Source organism: Mus pahari, chromosome 13 (genome assembly GCF_900095145.1).
Source record: "Mus pahari chromosome 13, PAHARI_EIJ_v1.1, whole genome shotgun sequence".
Taxonomy (NCBI): Eukaryota; Metazoa; Chordata; class Mammalia; order Rodentia; family Muridae; genus Mus; species Mus pahari.
Genome location: NC_034602.1, coordinates 2,554,830 through 2,575,659, shown reverse-complemented (window position 1 = coordinate 2,575,659; position 20,830 = coordinate 2,554,830).

The window sequence follows — 20,830 nt, the reverse complement described above, 5'->3', positions numbered from 1 at the left end:
GGAAGTTGCTCTTTCTGTACAGGCCCCTAGCCGGTCAGGCACCCAGCGGGTAGGTTGAAATCCCTGCCCAGGGTGGAGCACTTCCCAAAGTAAGTCTGGGACTTACTGGGTAGCCACTAGATGTCCTCATGACGACTCGGGCACTCTAGCCTGGCTGAATTCCTTTTTGGTTTCTGAGTTGTTCTCAGGACACCGGTAGAACATACCATGAACTTCAAGAGCATGGGCAACCACGTGTCTTCAGATGTATCCCCAGATACACCTCTGGGATGTCTCCTAGAAAACCTTGAGTCCTTAAAGTTCATGCCTCCTTTAAAGGCATCAAAATTGATATCTCTTTGCAGTAAAGTCTGGACTAGATAAAGGTTCTCAATGGCCAATTAATGGCACCTTAGACCCAGTTGTTTTAAGGGATCTTAATACATACTGCCAGCAAGCTGGTAAATGGGAAGAGGTTACCTATGCAAAATCTTTCATCTATTTTTGTTCCAATCCTGCTATGTGTTCTTCCTATGTGTTCTCCAACTCAACTCCTGTTAGCCATGAACCCTGAACAATTCCCAGTAGATACTATGGTACTGGACCCAGAGTATGAACCACCTCCTTTCTGCCGTAGGCCTGCTTCTGTGCGGTTTAGAATCCAAACTGCTACCTTGGCTTCCCCCCTCCGTGGGCCTATCACCCCCAGCTCTCCTCCTCCTTCTGCACCAACTGCAGGTTCCTCCAAACATTCTACCTTGGCACCTACTTTTACACCACCTATCACTTGCTCTAAGGCCACAACCAAAAGGCTCTCCACCCCTAGAAGAACCTGACCCAGCGACTGTCCTTCCCTTAAGGGAGGTTGCGGGAGTAGATGGTCTGGTCAGAGTGCATGTTCCCTTCTCAGTGAGTGAACTCTCTCAGATAGAGAAGAGATTGGGCTCCTATACTTCTAATTCCTCTGCCTTTATCAAAGAATTCCAGTATATCACTCAGTCATACAGCTTGACTTTTCATGATATACATATGATACTAACTAACAATTTGCTTCACTAGGAATGCAAGCAAGTTTGGGAACAAGCAAGAGCACATGCAGACAAGATTCACCAAACAGAGCACATCCAATTGGAGCAGAGACAGTGCCTGACCTGAATCTTCAATGGAATTATAATTCCTCAGGTTGTACTCTAGCCAGAGACAGGTTTGTTACATGTCTTTTGGTGGGTCTGAGAAAAGTAGCTTTAAAGCCAGTAAATTTTGAAAAACTTCAAGAGGTTATCCAAGATAAACAGGAAAATCCATCTCAGGTTTTAGAATGCCTTAAAGGTGCTTTATTTCAGTATACCAATGTGGACTGTGAGGACCCAGAGGGTAAACAGCTCTTAATGACTTACTTCTTTTCCCAGAGCTACCCCAACATAAAAGCTAAATTGGAGAGGAGACCCCTGACTCCACAGGCAGAAGTCTTGGTGCTGGCCTTCAAAGTGTACCATGGAGAGATGAGAGGGTTCGCAAGCAGAAGTATAATATGCTGTCAAAGGCTGCCCAACCAGCCCCAGCTGCCACCCAGAGGTCATGGTCCTCTACCCAGAGACCACCGGGCACCTGTTACAGGTGCAGTCAACAAGGTCATCGGGCAAAAGCCTGCCTAATTCTCACAAGCTGAGGAGGCCATGCCCTAGGTGCCATTAAGAGGAACATTGGGCTGTTGATTGCCCTCATGTTATGCAAAACACAGGGCATCACTCCCAGATAAACCTCCAGCTGATCTCCTAGGCTTGGCTATGGCCGACTGACAAGGTCCAGGCTCCTCTGACCCGACCACTGCCATCCTGAACAGAGAGCTTAGGGTACACATCATGGTCTGTGGGCAGCCCATCTCTTTCTTCTTGGACACTGAAACCACTTACTCAGTCCTAACAGAGTTTTGGGGGCCCACATCTCCCTCTCATTTTCCTATTGTCAGGATAGGACAACCTTATTTCCCATATCAGACCCCAACACTTAATTGCATTTTTAGAGGTGTACCTCTCACCCATTCCTTTTTTTGGTAGTGCCCACATGTCCTGTCCCCTTATTGGGAAGAGATCTCCTATCTAGGCTGGGAGCCTCTATCTCTTTTGCTCCCCATATTCACCTGAACCCAAGCTAACCAGCGGTTTCTCTGCTTCTCCTTGTAGCCAGCCAACCTACTAACAATACCATGTCATTCATCCCATTTACCAGCCTCACAGGTAGATCCCCGAGTCTGGGACACCCAGAACCCCTCTGTTGCTAAACGCCTTTCGCCTGTTGTCATCCAATTGTTGGACCCTACCAGGTATATTACCCAGGCTCAATGCCCTCTCTCTCCAGAGCCTCAGGGGACTCAAGCCTGACCTGTTGAGAAAGAAACTNCTTCGCCCTACCTCTTCTCCCTTTAACACCCCTATACTGGCAGTAAAGAAACCCAATGGTGTCTATCGTTTATTCCAGGATCTCAGACATTAACTCAGCAGTGGTGCCTCTTCACCCAGTTGTGGCTAACCTCTACATACTTCTTTCTACTATCCCCTCAAGTACTTCCCACTTCTCAGTTCTAGACCTTAAGGATGAGTTTTTATCTATTCCTCTAGATGTCCAGTCACAAAACNTATTTGCTTTTACCTGGACAGATTCTGATACCCACTTTTCTACCCAACTGACCCGGACTGTCTTACCTCAGGGATTCTGGGATAGCCCACACCTGTTTGGGCAGGCCTTGGCTTCTGACCTATTATCTCTGTCTCTTCCTAAATCTAAGATCATACTTTCTGTAGATGATGTCCTTCTCTGTAGCTCCTCTTTAGAATTCAGCCAGACTGACACCATGGCTCTTCTGAATTTCCTTTCTAATCGTGACTTCAGGGTCTCACCCTCTAAAGTCCAACTGTCCACTCCTCAGGTTACCTACTTGGTAATAACAATCCCCCCAACCCATAAGACTATTACATTAGACAGAAAGAATCTAATTCAGTCTCTAACTATTCCGTCGAAAAAAGAAGAAATTTTATCATTGTTAGGAATAGCCAGTCTTTTACATTTGTGGGTCCCTTCCTTTTCCCTTCTTTCTTGCCCTCTATATGAACCAGTGTCAGGCCCCGCCCATGACCCTCTTTTAAAACCGATTACCAAGCCCTTTCAAAGGCTCCAACAGGCCCTCCTTAGGGCCCCAGCTTTACATCTTCCTGACCTGACTCATCCTTTTTCCCTCTATGTATCAGAAAAGGAGGGATTTGCCCTTGGAGCCTTAGGCAAAATAGGACCTTCTTTTGTACCTGTGGCATACCTATCAAAGAAACTAGACCTAACCATTCAGGGATGGGCACCCTATATTCGCACTCTAGCAGCCCCTGAACTCCTTATTTGAGAATCAGAAAGAACTAACCCCTCCTTAAAAACTACTCTTGTTAAACTGTCACAGGAGCTTCATTTGGACTGGGTAAAGCTCCTGCCCCTGGCTCTTTTCAGACTGTGAGCTCTCCCCAAGTGACCTCTCCTCATCTCACCTTTTAAACTCATGTATGGACATCCAGTCCTAACTCCTGGCTTCTCACCCAAGTGCTCTCCCCTTCCAGATCATTTGCTTACCCCATTACTCTCTCATCTTCGCTCTCTCATGTGGAACTTTGCTGACTATCACCTACCTTGACCATATTCTGCTTCCTGCCCATTACCTGTTAATATTAGAGATCAAGTCCTTTGATTTCCTCCAGGTCATCAACCTTCACCTCTCTCTCCAAAGTGGCAGGGTCCTTTTAAGGACTGTGCTCTGTAAGCCCTGGAAGACATCAAGACCACCATCCTAGAGAATGAGGTTTCACTCCGACAGCTAAACCCGACCTTGCTCGATGAGACACTGGATTAGTTGTGGCTTTTTCATCTTTTCCCTTCTGTTCACTTCCATCAATGGTAGTCCCCATGTCTGGAGATTTGAAGTTCGAGAAACGCCTGCTGACAGCAAGCAGACTTTCCAAATAGGATCAGGAAACTGCTCCATAGCCAGGTGCCAAGAGCCAATCCAGATTGCCAATCCATCCACATATTATGACCTTTATACCTGTTTTCTCTTTGACCAGGCAAAAGATTATTGCAGAAAATGGCTGGATGAGTATTGGGGCTGCCCATACTGGTCTTGTGAGATACACATGCTAGGGACACAGATTAATCACTTCTTCTATTGATTCTGCAAGACACTTTTCCTTTACATTCAAGACCCATGGGATCCCAGGTGGGAAATAGGAGTTGCTAGTAAGCTTTACCACAAAACTCAGCCCAGTTACCAGTAAGTACTATTCACATCCAGAGACAATATGTCTCAATCACCCCTTGTCTTATTAATCTTGTCCCTACATTCCTTGAGTGACAAGCACAAAAATTTCTAACCATACTGTTAACCAGCTCCTGTTATAGGATTACCAGTCGCTGCCCACAAAGAAATCACTGTCCATAGAAGAACCTGTCTCAGACAATTGCCATACAAACTCCGATGGTGAAGACCAGATATACCCAGAAAATTGATGACGCCCCTAAACAGCAGGAAGTAGCATAAGAGACATGATGCCCCTAGTCCCTCTTCACCATTTGTTTCCCCTCTCCTTTTCTCCCCTTCTTTTTTATAATAAGAGGAAGGGAGGGATGTTAGCACCGAGATACTTCAAGCCCCGGCCTAACCACGTGACTCTTGACCTGCATTGCCAGGACAATGACCTTCACTCCCACAATCCCCTTGGCTTATTTCCCGCCCTCACTGGTGTGATGGCATTTTCTGTATAAAATAGGAAGCCATCTTCTCTTCACTCTCTTAACCTTCTCTTCTCCTCTTTCTTCTCTTGCCCCTCTTTCTCTCTCCCTCCTCTTCTCTACCCTTCTACCCGCTTTGCCACTCACCTGCCCCCCATTCCCTCATAATAAACCTCTCACATGGAACACCTTGGCCTGGTCTGCTGCTTGGTTGATCTGCCCAAAATATAAAAGTGTCCATCTGGGCATACAAAGCAGACAGATTTATCTAGATATATTTGTCTTTGTGCAGAAATTGGACTCTTATACAATCAGTTTGGCTATAGTTACTGCCTTGCAGGAGACTACAGTACAAGCAATTTTTTCATAGTACTAAAGTTATAAGGAATGTTTTAAGGATAAGTCATCTTAAGAAAGACTGTCCAAAATTGGAGAAATAGACAGTCAAATTGTTCCTCACTACAGGAGAGATAATATTTGGGCCAGGACTCAGGCTGTATACTCAGATTAAAAAATATTTACATTTGAGTCAATGCAAAGCTCAGAGGAGGCTGAGCAAGACTTGTGTGGCTTTTCTTTTGTCTTACAAAAACTGCCTAGGGAAGTTCTTGGGACCTCACCTACCCTTGCCTCTGGGGAATAATTTTTTAAGCTAAAGCACCATTATTAGAGATCTATGCAGTTGTTCAAAATAAAATTTAAATTTAAGATTTAAAAAAAGTCAATGAAGCTGTAGAACTTATAGAGGCATTACAATCTGGCTTGCTTATTCCATATAGAATTATTATAGACTTGAGTGGTTGTTTTTTCCTTGGCATCCTGACAATTCTAAAGGGTTTGCTTCCAGTGAACTTGTGATCATTGAAAAGTTTTACCTCTAGGTATGGCTAATAGCCTTATGTTATGTTATGTTATATATATTTCAGTCTCAGCTTTAATACAAGAAGCTAAGATTTTGAATCCTTCAGTGTATAGTGTTTGTTAAATGTAATGTAATTTATTAGCAAATGCCTCTGAAGGGAAGTTTACTTCAAATCTTTGCTCTCACACAATGAGCTTTAAAGTTCTAAGGAGTAGTTGCTCCAGAAAAGATTCAGAGGCAATATCTTTTTAATATTCAGGCTTTTAGTTATTGTAGAAAATTGTGGTACAGAAAATTTAATGAAGAAAAAATTATTTGCTTACTTCAAATTATTTCAAAAGCTTCCAGGAGATGTTAATTGGTTAAGACCTCACCTTTAGGTCTTAAGGTGATTTAAGCCTTTGTTGGATGTTATCAAGGGAAATACAAATTAACTGGTAAAAAACAAAAGGTTTGCCAGGCAGTGGTGGCACAAGCCTTTAATCCCAGCACTTGGGAGGCAGAGGTAGGTGGATTTCTGAATTTAAGGCCAGCCTGGTCTACAGAGTGAGTTCCAGGACATCCAAGGCTACACAGAGAAACCCTGTCTCAAAAAAAAAAAAAAAAAAAAAAAAAAAAAAAAGCCTTTGCAGAAAATAGAGGAAGCTTTCATAAGTAATTGTTATCAATGGCAATCAAATATTAGCTGCTTATTTTAGTTATTGTTACTCAATGTGCCCAGAGCAATTCTTTGGCAAAGGAGAACATTAACATAAAATCATCTTTCTTCATCTCCAAGTAACGTTTTAATATCCTATCATAAGGATGCTGTGGTGCTAATAAAGAATTGTAAGATAAATTCATGAAGGTATTTTAGAAAAACAACAACAAAAAATTGTGTCTTAAAAACCTAAAGAAATATCTGTTTCTTGTTCCAAACAGCAATTAAATTGGTTATTGCAGAATACTGATATTTAGCCTATTGCATAGCAAACTTTTTAGGTAAAATTGATAATCATAATCATCTCAGAGCTTACAATTGCTTAAAATTGTTCATTTCTTAGATACTACGAATCTCAAATTTTCAATTGTTTATGCATATACAACTCATAAGAAAAAATGCTGTTCCTTTAAAGGACTGTCTTTGGTCATTTAAGAAATCATTCTAGATTGCCTGGACAAGACCTCTTAAGGTGATGCCATGCTAGATTTATATCCCGGGCAGATAACAGGCCTTACACAAGAATAATTGGCCATATAATCTCAGACTGTACATCATCAAAACAGTAATGGTTTGAGATAATATTTTGAGAGAATGTGCATGTCAAATTGTAAAGACTTGTTCTCAGTATCCTCAGTTTCTACCTGTTCCACATAATGGTGTTAATTCTTGGGGACTTATACTTCTTCAATTATTTAAAATGGATATTCATATTTCTGATTTAAATAAATAAATAAAATATGCAAATGTGACTACTTATACCTTTTCAGGCTTTCTAGTTAAAACTGCTCCAACAAGAAAAGCAACTAAAAGTATAATTAGTCATTCCCTATTTTAATTTTTTTATGCTTGGTGTTCCAAATCAGATTAAAACATATATTGGAACTGACTATTTACAGTCAAGTATTTGAAATGTTTTGTCAACAACTTAATGTTACCCATGTTACTGAGATTTTTTAAATAATTCTCAACAAGGTATTGTGGAACTTTAAAAAGTATATCTTAAAAAACAAAGAATGGGAGGAATTATATCCCTGTGCACATTATTTAAATTACATTTTTTTTTATTTTTAAAAATTTAAAATTTGGATGTCAAAGAACTTTCTGAATGCCTTATAGTATCTTAAAACTATGTATACTCATGCCTAGGTGAGATGAAAAGGATCCACTTATTGGCATATGGCATGATCCTGAACAGGTACTAAATATGAGGAAGAGAGCATGCTTGTATTTTCTCCACTGAATGCTGCAGGAGCATGCCAGCTGCCAAAATGATTTATGTAGCAGGCTGACCTCTGAGCTTGCTGAGGGCCCTGACAATGGTGACAGAAAGCTGTACTGGGTATATATTCTTGACCCACCTTTGTCCTAGATTAGACAAGATAATCTGCCTTGCTTCAAGCTTTTTAACCTTTGGGACAGAGAACATTAGAGACTATGGAAACTGACTTAGAAAAATTATTCAAAAGGAGGAATTATAATGACTCTTACCTTTCCTTTAATGTGACTAGTTAATCTGACTTAATCATGGACTGCTTTAGTAATAAATCCAATATTAGAGATTCCTATTATGAAGATAGCCAAAATTCTTTATTAGCCAGGAGAGTTAACTTGGAGTATAGCCTATTTACATGAGAAGTAACAGCTTTTCTGCTCATTCCCAAAGCCAATGCCCCCACACCAGGAGGCCAGAGCTTGGGCTTGATCATTGCTAATTTGCAATTGAATAGAGTACCTGAACTTCCCCACAGATAGCCTTAATCCTGTTGCTTTTCAACTCTCCTTTGTATTTCAAGCAGGTCAGTTACCTAGTGCAGCCTCATCTTCAGCAAGTGCAGGTGGCAGAAATTCATTGATATGAAGAGATGCATTGAGTACATATTGTGGCTTTGGTCTGATTGGAGAAAAGATGTGCTATGAGGGCCAGCAGTCAAAGATGGGCCACTGGGTCTCTGAATTATTCAAGAGGCCATGGCTTGTACATAATTAGATCATAGAGCCATTTTGTACAAACACAAGCAAGCTGCCCATGTTTTCCAGGACAGATAAGAATAAGTTCCTAGAAGAACAAAGTCCCAAGGCAGGCGTGGCCACCAGCCACAACAATTCCCAGACAGGACCATGGAGCACAAGTAAATTTTATGCCCCAGTTCAGCTAATTTTTTATTATATATGTAGGGAGGAATTGTAGCCTCCCCTAGCCTTGAGCAGGCTGGCTCAAACCTGTTCTGCCACTGTGAATGAGACCACCAAGGGTGGAGTCTTCAGACCTAGATGGATCTATTACTCTGCCACTTGTGCTCTTCTCCAAGACACTGCTACCCATTGAGAGGCTGAAGATGCCTTCTTGAGACATTCCTGATTAAGCAACAACCTGGTGACCAAGTGTGGACAGCCTGGAGACAAAGCATCAAGAGCCTGGCGTGGCAGGGTATGGGCCTTCCCCCTTTATAAGCTCAGATTCTGAAGTAAACTCTGGAGCCTTGATCAGTATCTTGACTTGGTCTCGTTATTTCTTCTGCTGTTTCCTCCCATACAGCTCCAGCCTCCTATTCAGGAACCAGGTTTGTGTAGCTGTGGGCAGCTACACAGCTATACCAGGATCCTATCAACAAGAACTCCCTGGCATCAGCAATACTGTCTGGGTTTGGTGTCTGCAGATGGGTAGATTCCTAGGTGGGGCCGTCTCTGGATGGCCTTACCTTTAGTCTCTGCTCCATTTTTGTCCCTGCATTTTCTTTAGATAGGAACAATTCTGGGTTAAAATTTTTGAGACTGGTGGGTGGCCCCACCTTTCAATTGGGTGCTGTGCCTTTCTACTGGTAATGGTTTCTAAAGTTTCTGTTTTCCCTGTGTTGGGTATTTTGGATAATGTCATCTTTGTTGGGTCCTGGGAACCACTTGCTTCCCTGGCATTTGGGACTTTCTAGTGGTTACCCCCAGTTCCCCATCCCCTAATGCTACATATTTCTGTTCAATTTCCTGACCCTCTGTACTTCTCTCCTGTCTCTCCCCATACCTGATCCTGCTCATCTTTATTCCCCCCTCCTCTTCTCTCCCTCCTAGGTCCCTTTCTTTCATGGTTATTTTGTTACCCTGTCTATGTAAGATTGAAACATTCACTCTTTGGTCTTCCCTGTTCTTAACTTCTTATGCTTTATGAGTTGTATCATGGAAATTCTGAGCTTTTAGGCTTATCTTCTAGCAAGGTTTTACAATGCATGTCACTAACAGTACTTCTTTATGCATCTACTATGTTCATTGTGGCATCCTGTGCATATATGTAGCATGTATGCAATAACGAAACCCAGCCTCATCTGCCATTTTCCTTTTGCACCCTTATACACATATCCACTTCCTAGTCTCCAGTGATGGCTGTATAGCTTCAAAGCAAATCTTAGTTTAAGTTTTCACATGTGGTGCTTACCTTTCTGTGTCTGGCTTACTTCACTACTATAAATTTCTTCCAGTACTATATATTTTCTAAAATAAAATTATTTGGTTCTCCATAGGTGAATATCATTCCTTTTGTATATATACTATATTTTCTTTGTAATATCCATGTATTCATGATTAATAAGTAGGCTCAATCCAGCTTCTGAGAGGATGACCAAAATAAACATGTGTATATATGTAACTTTTTGTTATACTAATTTTGTTCCCTCTGGTCATTTATTAGAACTTGAATAGATAGGTTGCTTTGTTCTTAATTTTTGTGGAAGCTCCATACTCTTCTCACAATGAAGATAATAATTTCCACTCTCATTTGTAATGTATAATTGTCCATGCTGCATATCCTCAGCAACATTTATTACATTTATTTTATAATATTCATTCTAACCTAGATGACATAGTATTCTGTTGTTTTGAATTAATAATGATTAAGTATGTTGAGAACATTTTCTTATGTTTTGTCATTTGCATTTTTCTTTAAGAAATGCCTATAGATGATCAGAGACATGGCTTATCAGATAATGTGCTTTTTACCCAAGAGTGATGATTGCATTTCAGATTCCCAGAATGCACGAACAAGTTGGGTAGATGTGGTAGTGCCACATATGGTGGAAAAGACAGTGAATCAACAAAGCAAGTTGACAGGCTGTGTTGACCATAATGCTGAGCTTTAAAATCAACATGAAGCTGTACATCAAAATGTAAAGTAGAGTGCATGTGCACATGCACTTACCTGCTGGGGATTGGTTCTAATGCTTTGATTTAATCAGAAATCTGCATGTCTAAATGCTGCCAGAAGCTAATGGTCGGGCAAATGTAGCAGGGCCAGGTTCATTAGATTTGTATGGGTTAGGAAATGGGAAAAGAGGAGACAGAGAATTCCCATGACTAGGAGGTGTGAGGGGAAGATGAATCAGGTTTAGAACTGCAAAGGGAAGATCATCCAACATGTAGATATAGAAATAAGTGGACCCAGAAGGGCAGTCAAGAAGCACATTGGGCAGCAAAGACCAATGGGCCTCACAAAAGATAACTGTGCAGCAACATTAAAAATTAATTTAGAAGTTGTTGATCCAGGAGTACCAGAGGAAAATCATGGTAGCCTCAGATGGCTTAGAACTGCCAAGCCATTGAGTAGCCAAGGCATTTCAAAAAGAAGCTAATGTGTTTGTGTCTTTTATTTGTAGATCCAAAGAGCTGCTGGGTGGGTAGCTGGAAGCTCCTGACCCACAAGGAGTATAAAGCAGTGTAGCCCAAATGCACCACTACAATCACCCAAATATGAGTGACCACATACAGGCATACACATACTACACACACACACACACACACACACACACACACACACACACACACACACACACACACAATGTGTCTTTTCAGATCATTTACCCATTTTAACTGGATAACATGTTTTTTTTTTTTTAATTTTTTGAGTTCATATATTCTAAATTACTTACCCACTGTCAAAAGAATAATTGGCAAATACCTCCTCACATTCAGTGGGCCATTTCTTCCCTTTGCTGTTTCTTTGCTGTGCAGAGACCTAGACTACTCTCACATTTATCCATTTTTCTGTTTCCTATACCTTTGGAGTCCTATCCAGAGAATGATTTTTCTGATAAATGTGTAGAAGTCCTGTCTTTTATTTTTGGTTTCTTTCTAGTTACTTCATGTCCACATCTTACATTTAGGTCTTCAATCTTTTGGGACTGAATTGTGTATTTAGGAATATGTTCAATATTTCTTCAGGTCTTCAATTTTTTTTAATAGTTATAAGAGTAATTTCTCATGATCATTTGGATTTCAATGGTGTTAGTTGCTGTAAGTTCTTTTTCATTATTTCCTTTCAAATAAGTAATCTCTGGCTTTTACTCACTGATCTGACAAAGGGTTTTTCTACTATGACTTTACCAAACCTCATTTTGAGAGATTTTAAATAAAAATATTTTAAATTTATTGTTCTAAATACATAAATAGACTGTACTTAGAACATACCCATCCTCTGATCTCCATCCAATTCCTCCCTACACATTCCTCTGCCAACTTTATTTTTCTCCCTCTTTTTCTCCCTCCTGTCTTCCTTTTATAATTCTTCTCAGTCCTCTTTTCTTCCTGGTCTCTGCCTCCCCTGCTTAATAACACACTGAGTCTCATTAATGCTGCCCATATATGCATGTTTGTACAGCACTACCCCTGAGCAACAAACCATGAGCCACACTGCTGAAGAAAATGGTTTTTCCTCTGTTTTTCAGCTTTTAGTTTGCATGATTCTCCCTTGATCTTTATTAATTTCTTCCTTCTGCTAACTTTATACTGAGTTTGCCCTTATTTTCTTCTCATTATTTAAGATATAAAGTTAAATTATTTATGATCTTAGTACATACTGCATATAGTTCTTATCACATATGCATATGTGTATGGTGCTTATTCTGATTTAGAATTATTCTCCCCACATTCAATAACATATGACATGCTTTGTTTACACTTGAATTTCTCTCAAGTCTATTTTATAATCTTTTAAAACTTACCCTGTGACATCTTTGGTGATTTTGGAGCATGCGTAAGTATGTATACATAGTTGCTGAGATTTACTTGTACCCTTATATAAACACCTTTGTAATCTGAAAAGTTCCTTGATGTCAACATTTATAAATATTTTTAAATCTGTCATGTGGTCTTATCTCCCCTGAATGCTCATTATTTACAAATGATATTATATATAGTCTTCTTTCCATGAGGGGAATTAGTATATTTAGTAGATTCATTTGTTTTAAAATTTGATTCATTTAAATATTTCTTCAGTGATTTTTCTATTTGTGGTCATGATTCTCTATTAAAAGGCAAATATTGTACTCCCTCACTGTGTCCCATATTTTTCCTCAGATTGTTTAGTGGTTGCTTTATGAATCTAGGTATTTCAATGTTGTGACCACAAATTTTTATTTCTTTATCATTGCGAATTGACTTTTTCTGTGTCCTTACAGTTTCTCAAAGTCTGTTTGTTTTTCTAAGTGTAAGCGAATCTATTCTTAGTGTTTTTTCCAATTCTGTACAAATAGATCTTTCCTCCTTCTTTCCTTTCATGCTCTGTACATGCGACTTTACTAATAAAGTGACTCTCTGTAGGCAAGGTGTGACAGGATTTTTTCTTTAATCTTCTTATATTCTGTATACATTTTATTGGAAAATGTAGATGAAATATCTTAAAGGGTTTTTTTTTTTTCATTTTCTTTATGTATGTCTATGTGCTACATGCATGCCTATTTTTCCTGGAAATCAAAAAAGTGTATTAGAGTACCTGTAGTTGGAGTTATAGGTACTTGTAAACTGCCTGTACTAAGTCCCCTAAAAAAGCAGTACACATTCTTAACTGTTGAGCCACTTGTCTACCCCCTCCTTGGTTTCTTTTGGCTAATGTGTAGCATTTAATGTGGACATATCTTTTATCTGTCTCTATCTATCTATCTATCTATCTATCTATCTATCTATCTATCTATCTATCATCTATCTATCTATCTATCTATCTATCTCTGGTAGGTGTTCTTCAGCAGTACAATTTCTTTATACAACTCTAGACTTCACTATAATAGAAATCTAGTGTTGCCTGAGATGGGTCTGTTGTTAGTCATTACCAAAAGAAGCTTTGATTTTTACACTTGCTACTTTTGCTGTTGCTTCCACTCTTCTGTGGTCAACTGGTATTACTGGTTGTACTACCTTGTCTGGTAAGACTATCAGCTGGACTCAGCTGTTAAGAAGGTTTGGGAGCTATCACTTATAAAATCTCTGAGCAGGGTTATAGGTTGTCTTCACTGATAGGAAAGTACTATTTGGAGCATATTAGGAAAGCCTGCATACATGATAAAATCCAAGTTTATATGGGGGATCTAGTTACTAATTACCCACAGTGATTGCAGAGCCAGAGACTGACTACCTTGGAAAAACTGTGTCCATGTGCTTCTGAGAGTAGGGTAGACTTAATTATAACATGATTTTTATGGACATTAATTCATATATGTGTGTAGACAGTGTCAGGTTTTCCTTCTTAGATGACTTTAGTTGATTGTCTGTTTGAGAAGAATTCATATAAACATCAAAATTTAGTTGGAGCAACATTTCCACCACTAAAGTTGTGAAAAGCTAGATAGACCTTTCATGAACTCATTATCTTCTCAATGTTATATCATGGCTTAGATCATTTCTGAACTATAGAAGAGTGATTTTGCCTTACATCCAAGTTCTAAGGAATTCATGATTTTGTATTTGCTAACAAATGATTTCAAATTTGCTATATATGGGGGAGGAGAGCAAAACCAGATGAATTATTTTCATTTTTCTGATATAACCACCTGAGTCTTCATGTATGAGAATGAACTATTTTAATAGCATCTTACTTTTTAAATGTTAAATAAAAGAAAAGACAACTATAGTAGCATGAAAGGTAGATACAATATGGAGTTGTGTTTTTACCTATCTAGTGTCTTAGTCACTGTTCCTTTGCTATGAAGAGACACCATGAGGAAGGCAACTCTTATAAAAGAAAATGTTTAATTATGGTCTTGCTTATAGTTTCCAAACCTTAGTTCATTGACATTATGGGGGGGGGGAGTACCAGAACAACACTCAGACAAACATGGTACTGGAGAAGTAGCTGAGAGTTCAACATCCTGATACTCAGTCAGAGAGAGAAAGTGCACCCCTAAGATTCTAAGACTTGCTTCTTCCAACAAGACCATACCTCCTAACCCTTCTAATACTTTCAAATAGTGCTACATCCTGGTGACTACACATTCAAAATATTAATCCACGGGAGGCATTCTTATTCAAACCACTGCATTTGATGAAAAGACTGCAGTTTTTTTTTTTCCTTTTTTTCTGTTTTATTTAATGACTATATTAAAGTTTGTTTTTTAGGGAAACTTTTTCTATTCAGATTCCAACTTAACTCTTCCTGTCTCTCTTTGGAATGGTATTGAGATAATGTGAAAGGCAGAGAAATTAATAAAAATTTCCATGTACTTCTAAGAAATTTTTTGAATTATGACTTTTACCACACATTCTATGCATGCTTTTTCTCATGCATTTTTCAAGTTCTTTACTTGATGAAGCAGGTTTGTTTCTTATATTTGTATTATAATGTCTTCTGAGATGTCCTGCATAATTCATAAAATCTACTTGATAAAGCTATGTCTCCATGCATCTGTACCCTAACTTAAGGGCAGCCTTCCTAACTATTATTAGATATTAGGTCATATTATAATAACTACTTACCTTTACTTGTATTTTTGCAATTTTGGAGATGGAGGTTGAAGTAGGCAATTATCCAACTTGGAAGTAAAACTTGAGTAATTTAAATGTTCACCAGCATATATGCAAAACTGTTGGAAGGGAGACACTAGGCATATTGAGATAAGAGAAAGTTATAGAAATAGTAATTGTTTCTTCAACACACACATGAAGTTTGAGGACTTAAAAATCTCCTAATTATGGTAACAGACACAAAAATATTTGTACAAATTTATAAGGCTTATGTAACTACTAAAATTTACTCAAACTTAGGTATTGTTCCTGAAATCATATTCAGTGGTTGATTTCCAAGATCAGGAATTACTCTGAGTAAGCTGAAATCTTTAACCAAGTTTTAATTATAATATAAAGTATTGATATTACCATTATCTACTGTACTGACTGCCACATACTCTAATGTTCTGATAGAGAAATGGATGCAGAAAGTTGGTGAAGAGTTCAAAGAGGAATTAGGATATGATGCAAGCATTTTTTATCTAGCAGAGAAAATCCCCAGTACACAGAAGGGAACATAGTTTCCTACCTTAGTCCTAAAGCATATATATCTCTTCTACACAGCATGACAACCATGAGAAACTGCAGTGCTGTTTCTCAGAAGTTTATGGGTGCTATGGTAGCCTCCATACTCTGTTATGTTTGACTCCTTGGTCCCAAGATGGTGAAACATTTTTGGAAGGATTAGGAGGTGTGGTCTTTTTAAAAAATAGCCTGTGTAGATAAGGTGTTTATTGAAAAGTTCAATGATCACAAGACAATACATTGTCTTTCTGCATCTACTTTAAAAACAAGAATAACATTATAATGATGAAATACAGATTTCCAAAGATGTTTGTAATATGAACAAAGACTAATACAAAAAAAAAATAAGCCTGAAAACCTAACAGGAAGAAACAGTTTCATTTCTTATTTTCCTCATATGTCTTTAATGTCTTTATTTTCCCATAAGAGATCAATTTACAGCATGTGAAATCTTCTTTTGTGTAGATAACACAAAGTTTTTCTTAGTGCACATTATTTTACATTTATAGTTTTAGTTAAAATTCATTGCCTGCTTGCTATTCCAATTTTAATTACATTTAGTTAGGGCTAGATAAATGATTTTCTGTTACGGTAACAACATACCTGAGATAAACAACAACAATATAGGCTTATTTTGGCTCAAAAATTTGAAGTCCCATGCTCAAGCTCCATTGCTTTTGGGTCTGTGGTGAGTTGATACCTTACTGCCAGAAGTGTGTATTAGATAGATGTCTTTGTCAGGGTTTCATTGCTGTGAAGAAACATTGTGAGCACGACAACTCTTATAAAGTTCAACATATAATTTGGGCTGCCTTACAGTTTCAGAGGTTTAATCATCATGGTGTGAAGCATGGCAGCATTCAGGCAGGCATGGTACTTGAGTTGGAGCTGAGAGTTCCATATTCACAGGTTGATCCACAGGTTGTAAGGAGAGACTGTCACACTAGGTGAGGCTTGAACATATAAGAGACTTCAAAGTCCACCTCCACAATGACACATTTACTCCAACAAAACCACACCTACTCATAAAGCCATACCTCCTAATAATACCAATCTCTATGTACCAAGCATTCAAACTAATGAATCTATGGGGGCCATACGTATTTAAACCACCACAATAGAGTATATTATCTATGTCATAGCTAATCACCACAATAGAGTATGTTATCCATGACATATCTAATCACCTCAATATAGTATGTTATCCATGTCATAGCTACTAGAAAAAAACAAAGATGAAACAGAAAAGGGTCAGAGTCCCAATATTATCCTACCCTTATTGTTCTACTTTTTTTCTTAACATTTTTATTATTTAAATGCATTTAAATGCATCAAACATATTAATAATATTGAGTATTTTGAGAATCAAATAATTCATAAAAATGTGTTCAACTTTTATATTCATATCCTCTCATATCCTAAAATATCAATAATGAATATTTAATACTATCCAAAGCTGAGGATCCTATATCTAATGTTGAATACTAAATTCCTTCAAAATATACAAAGTATTCTTTTGGAGTTTAGCATAATAAAAGAGCATAAAATATTAAAAATGAATCATTAAGAAATATATTCAAGGCCAGGCAGTGGTGGCACAAACATTTAATCCTTTAATCCCAGCATTTGGAAGGCAGAGGCAGGCAGATTTCTGAGTTTGAGGCCAGCCTTGTCTACAGAGTGAGTTCCAAGACATTCAGGGCTATACAGAGAAACCCTGTCTTGAAAAACACATTATATATATCAAAGATCTTATATGATACCATCTGACATAATGAGAGAGTATTTAAAATGCATTATATATTTGTGTAGATTGTCTAACAATCAGTTTACATAAAAAGTTTATCACTATTTCTAGGAGAGAAATTATTTTATTAATAAGTATATTTTAAAATTTTCAAAATAGAAAAACCCTTTGAAGTAAAACATTAAGAAAATGCTAATTTCAAGCACAGTGAGAAAAACTGTTAATAATATTTCTATGATGTTTGTAGAACATGATTTTTAATATTTTCAAATGTTAATATTAAACAAACAAATTATTTTAATATATGTTTCATTGTTATGTCTCCCTTTTCATTACTGATTTTATTAGTTTGGTTACTGTCTTTGTGCCTTCTGGTTAGTCTTACTAAGGGTTTATCTATCTTGATTTTCTCACAAAACCAGCTCCTGGTTTTCTTGATTCTTTGTATAGTTATTTTTGTTTCTATTTGGTTGATTTCAGCCCTGAGTTTGATTATTTCCCCTGGTCTACTCCTCTTGGGTACATTTGCTTCATTTTGTTCTAGAGCTTCTAGTGCAAGCTTTCTTCAGTTTCTTTTTGGAGGCACTTAGAGTTATGAGTTTTCTTCTTACCACTGCTTTCATTGTGTCACATAAGTTTTGCTATGATGTATCTTCATTTTCATTAAATTCTAAGAAGCCTTTAATTTTTTTATTTCTTCCTTTACCAAGTTATTGAGTAGAGCATTTCACCTTCCATATGTATGTGTGCTTTCCATAAATTTTGCTGGTATTTAATACCAGTCTTAGTCCATGCTGATTTGATAGGGTACATGGGATTATTTCAATCTTGTATCTGTTGAGGTCAGTTTTTGAGAAGGTACCTTGAGGTGCTGAGAAGAAGGTATATTCTTTTGCTTTAGAATGAAATGTTCTATCAATATCTGCTAGATCCATTTGGTTTATAGCTTGTGTTAGTGACACTATGTCTCTGTTTAGTTTATGTTTCCATGATCTATCCATTGCTGAGAGTCGGGTGTTGAAGACTTCCACTATTATTGTGTGGGCTGTGGTGTGTGCTTTGAGCTTTAGTAGAGTTTCTTTTATGGGTATAGGTACCCTTGCATTTGGAGCATAGATGTTCAGAATTGAAAGTTCATTTTGGTAGATTTTTCCTTTGACCAGTAAGAAGTGTCCTTCCTTATCTTTTTTGATAACTTTTGGTTAAAAGCTGAATTTATTCAATATTAGAATGGCTATTCCAACTTGTTTCTTGGGATCATTTGCTTGGAAAATTGTTTTCCAAACTTTTATTCTGAGGTAGGGTCTGCCTTTGTCAGTGAAGTGTGTTTCCTGTATGCAGCAAAATGCTGGGTCCTGTTTATATATCCAGCCTGTATTAATCTATGTTGTTTGGAGTGGGGGGGGGTGAGTCCATTGATGTTAAGAGATATTAAGGAAAAGTGATTTTTACTTCCTCTTATATTTGTTGTTAGAGGTGGAATTATGTTTGTATGGCTATCTTCTTTTGGGTTGGTTGAATGATTACTTTCTTGCTTTTTATAGAGGGTAGTTCCCCTCCTTGTCTTGGTGTTTCCCATCTATTACCCTTTGTAGTGCTGGATTTATGGAACAATATTGTGTATATTTGGTTTTGCCATGGAATATCTTGGTTTCTCTGTCTATGGTCATTGAGAGGTTTTACTGGGTATAGTAACCTGGGCTGCCATTCGTGTTCTCTTAGAGTCTGTATGACATCTTCCCAGGATCTTCTTCTAGCTTTCATAGTCCCTGGTAAGGAGTCTGGTGTAATTCTGATAGGTCTGTCTTTATATGCTACTTGACTTTTTCTCTTACTGCCTTTAATATTCTTTATTTAGTGCATTTGGTATTTTGATTATTATGTGACAGGAGGAGTTTCTTTTCTGGTCCAGTTTATTTGGGGTTGTGTAGGCTTCTTGTATGTTCATAGGGATATCTTTCTTTAGGTTATGCAAGTTTTCTTCTATAGTTTTGTTGAAGATATTTACTGACTCTTTAAGTTTGAAGTGTTCTCTCTCTTCTATACATATTGTCCTTAGTTTTCATCTTCTCATTGTGTCCTAGATTTCCTGGATGGTTTGGGTTAGGAGCTTTTTCTTTTTGTATTTTCTTTGACTGCTGTGTCAGTGTTTTCTCTAGTATCCTCTGCATCCGATATTCTCTCTTCTATTTCTTGTAACCTGTTGGTGATGCTTGCATTTATGGCTCCTGATCTCTTTCTTAGGTTTGATAACTCTAGGGTTGTCTGCCTTTGTGATGTTGTTTTTGTTTCTATTTCCATTTTAAGTCTTTGATTTGTTCATTTCTTTGCCTGTTTGATTGTGTTTTGCTGTAATTCTTTAAGGAATTTTTGTGTTTCTTCTTTAAGAGCTTCTATCTGTTTACCTTTGTTCTCCTGTATTTCTTTAAAGGAGCTATTCATGTCCTTCACAAAGTCCTCTATAACCATCATAAAAAGTGATTTTAGATCTGAATCTTGCTTTTCTAGTGTGATGGTGCATCTGGGACTTGCTATAGTGGGATAACTGGGTTCTGATGATATCAAGTAGCCTAGGTTTCTGCTATGTTCTTATGCTTGCCTACCACCAACTGATTATCTCTAGTGCTACCTACCTTTGCTATATCTGATTGGAGCCTGTCCTTCCTGTGATCCTGGTTGTCTCAGAACTTCTCAGAGTTCAGCTGTCTCTGTGATCCTGTAATTCTGCAATCCTGTGATCCTGAGATCCTGGGTGTGTCAGAGCTCCTGGTGGTCAATCTGCCTCTGTAACCCTGAGATCCTGGTATGCCAAATCTCCTGGGTTCATGAGATCCTGAGATCCTGTGGTTCTGGGTGAATTAGAGCTCCTGGGAGTAGAGCTTCTTCTAGGTGTTGTGGGACTGGCTTCAGAGTTCGAGCTCAAGGTCTGCTCAGACCACCAGCTCAGACTGGGAGGATCCTGTGCCACTGGTGGAGTGGAGTTCCCAGGTGCCCCAGGCCCACTGGTCCCAGATACATCTGGTGTTGGAGCAGATGTTGTGTCCTCCTCACCTTTGATCCTATGATCCTTGGCATGTTAGAGCTCCTGGGAGTGAGGAGATGTGGTCTTGTTGGAGGAAGTGTGTCACCGAGGAGAATTTTGCAGTTTTGAAAGACTCACACTATTCCCAGTGTTTTCTCCTTGACTCCTATTTATACACCAAGATAAAAGCTCTCAGCTATTTTTGCTACCATGCCATTGCACCACTACCATGGATCCTAACTCTCTGGAAGTATAAATCTAATTAAATGCATTTTTTTCTAATTGCTTTGGTCATGTTTTTTATCACATCAATACAAAAGTAAATAAGACAGGTGCCATCAAGGAGTGACTAATGTCCATGAATGACTTGCAAGAAAAATAGTCACAAAGCTGGACCTAAATGATGAAAGAGATAAGAGAAAGTAATAGAAATGGCTATTGTTTCTCCAACACACACACACACACACACACACA